The sequence below is a fragment of the Drosophila erecta genome, unplaced genomic scaffold, assembly GCF_003286155.1.
Source record: "Drosophila erecta strain 14021-0224.00,06,07 unplaced genomic scaffold, DereRS2 tig00000000-arrow-pilon, whole genome shotgun sequence".
NCBI lineage: Eukaryota > Metazoa > Arthropoda > Insecta > Diptera > Drosophilidae > Drosophila > Drosophila erecta.
The window spans coordinates 1603733-1607190 of record NW_020825194.1 but is presented as its reverse complement, the minus strand read 5'-3'; positions in this window follow the sequence as shown (position 1 = coordinate 1607190).

The window sequence follows — 3458 nt, the reverse complement described above, 5'->3', positions numbered from 1 at the left end:
TTACGGTTATTGATTGACATTTTTTTGCACTGTGCTTGTCGCCACAATTCCTTCCCCTTAACCCTTTGTCACCCCAGGAACAGTCACATTTGGCGACGGCGGCCAAGGGTTAAAAGAAAGCGACAGCTGGTGCTCTGGTTTCCAGCATCGGGTTTTGGTTTCGATATCGGAGAAGAGTGAAAACCCCAAGAAGCAGTTATCATCTGGGGCAGGTATTCCAAGACCATTTCCCTTTTGAATCCATATGGCTCGGCTGTGGCTTACACGCACATCCTGTCACCAGCAGGACCTTCCAGGACCAAAGAACCATTCACATCACCTACACAATGCGAGCGGAGACGCACAATGGCCACATCAATTGTGCATTTCATTTAACTTGCCACGCCCGTGTGACTTTTAAGTGTTGCCTCATACGGTACACGTACACCCCCGAAGGCTCCCTGGAAAATTGTCCCCACCCCGGTATCCCCGAGTGCTGGACATGACAGCTTCTGCATGAGCAACTCGCTCTCTAAAACTGCCCCTATGGCAAACATGTTGCTGCCAAAAGGCCGAAAGCCAAGGCCCGTAGTCTGTAGCTTTTTAGGTGTGTTTAGGTATTATCTTGTGCCGGGTGTGAAGGGGTATTGCTGGTGGCATGTGGCATGTGGCATGTGGCCCCACCCACTGTACACCATCCACCGCCCACAGCAAACTTTGTGTGCGTTTGTGTCATTGTTAAATTTTGCGCTCGAACGATCTGCAACGGATGACATCCGTATGGCAGGCAAGTTACTTTTTGATTTACAGTATGCTACTTTTTATACCCATTACTTGGCTCGCGGAACGGGGTATATGGATTAAAGGGAGGATCTGGAATAAGCATTGAGTTATTTTGAACATTTAAATTTTGTTTTACAATTTAATGATATATGAATTAAACCACTACTCTTTATATTTTGTTAATAACATTATTTAGCACACAACAGCTTGGAATATTTTGCATTACCTTGGGAAATCTAATGAAAGTAGTGGGAATCTAAATTGCCTCGATGCGTTCTTCACATTTCAAACTTGTTCATCAAACGCCTGGCTGCCCCGCCTGACCTCTGACCCCGGACCAGCTTCCTGACCCCGCCGTCCAAGCCCCGCATCCCGAGTCCCGAATCCCGAATCCGGAATCCCAATCCCGATCCCGATTTCGATCCCGGTGCGGAGCATTCGTCCTGTCCAAGGTGCAGCAAAGGTTGTCACAAGTCGCCCGCCTGTCGTTTGTTGGTTGTTGCTTGTCGGTTGTTGGCTGTCGTTAGCATTTGGTTTAAATTGCGCAAAATGCGTGTAATTGCTGGAACTGACGATTGAATGAGCCCGTGTATTAGGAGGAGATGCAGACCGAGATGGAGATGGAGATGGAGATGGCAGATGGAAGCCGGTCCGGTGGAGATTTAAAGTTTCTGATTTGATTTGAGGCCGAGCTCTATCGTGTATCCTCCAATCCGGAGACCCCTTCTCCAATCGACCGGCTGACTGTAGTAATTATGAGCGCATTGTTGTGCGAAAAATTGAGTTTCAGTTTCGGAGTTTTCGAGTTTGTTTAGAGCTAAACTTGTGCGGCACTACTTGGATTTCGGTGGATGAGGATGGGAATGGGGATGGGGCTGGTCTGCATCTGGAAGTGGACTCTGGCAGATGTTTCCGTTTCCGCTTCGGGCTGGCAACAAAGTGAAAGTGTCCGGAAGGCCAGAGAAAGCCGAGTAGTGGCTAGAGAAACTTAAGCGAAATGCTAGAGACATTAGGAGGGGTTAAAATTACATTAAGATGAGGAGTTTGTATTGAAGAACTGTGCTTTACTTTATTCATAAAGCGGAATGGTTGGATACTCCTCGATCACCTTATGCACTCCTTTTTGAATACCCTTTCCCCTCAAATATGCCCATTTCCCATTTTCAGTTTCACTTCACGCTCAAGTAGGCGCAATTAAAAAACTCCTTTCCCTGCTGCACTTTCCATTTTCGCATTTCCATTTGCATGTGCAATGCCTGTTATTATTGCTGTTGATAAAAGATTGCACAATGTTTACTCGCACCACCCACACCCCACACACCATGCACCACCGCCCACTGTGCCCCGCCCCCTTTAGCCCACTGCATGGCAGAATTTTTCGCAATGGGCAATGCAAATTTGCGGCCGATGCGGTAATTGCCGCTCATTATGGTCAGGCAAATGTGGCCATCGCCATTTGCCAGTTGGCCGGGAAGCTGGGAAGCCGGGAAGCCGGGAATATGGCCCGAACCCGACTGATAAGACAAATGCAACATCCACCTGCCACGCCCACTCCCACGCCGGCCCAACGCCCCCCGTTGCACTCGCTTTTAATGCAATTTTTACATTTCGCCCTCGCAAAAGAGGCGCTGGCCAGGAACCGGTCCATAAGTCACTTTAATGGGCTTTCAATGAGGTGTGCCCCGGGAAAATGGCAAATGCATTAATGGCATTTTAATGTTGAGGTATTCCAATGGGCCTGTGTTGTGCTACCCCCGCTTCCAGGTGAGGGTTGAGGGGTCGCCTGGAATTGCGGCCATTTCTCCGAAATTACACAGAAATGGAACTGCTTTAAATGGCCATAAAATAGTTTGGGTCAAAGCAAACTTTAAGCCACAAAAAGGTAGTAGTCGCCCGGGGAAATAATAAATTATTTTAAGCAAATGCCGCAGGAATTTTGTGCTTGCCAAGGAAAAGTTAAGAAGCCAAAAAGTGTATATATGTATATATAAAATTTGGGAATCGTTGTCCATGAGATTTATTGGGGACGGTACGGTTAACCGAGGTTCGCTGGAATTTATGTGACTGCGTTTGTCATCTTGCCGGCGAAAGGAATTCGAAGGATTCACACCTCCGAAAAATATGCATATGGCTTGGAAATTCTCCAAAGCCCCAAGCCACATGTCCGATTTAATTTGCTGGAAAATTTAAACAATGAAATGCGGGGGCGGCATAGGAATTAATTCCCAGCCACGGAATGAACTTTGACACCTCGTGCAGCAATTTTGCGGTGGACAAACCTTTTTGGGACTTTGCAACTTTCATGCGAATCCCATTCGGTTTTTTCGGTAGCCTTTTTGGTTTATTTTTTTTTCTTTTTTTTTTTTTGGGGTTTAATGAGCCCGGACCGATGTCGACAGCAACATTATTATTCCAAATAAAAGCGCATTATGCTGGATTATCAACTCAAGTCCGGAGTGGAAATAGAGCGCGTCCCATATGGCGAGAAAGGTAGGAAATGCGAAAACTTAATTTCCATCTGGCACGCCATGTATGAGGCATCCGCATTCCACTGTCCTGGCCAAAGGACATGGGATAAGGGACACGGGACATGGGACACTTGACCATTGGGCCACTGCCACTGCCACCCCCTCGACGGGTTTGGCTTAATGAATGTGCCGAGTCGTCCTTTCCACATTTTGCTATCCTGTCCCCTC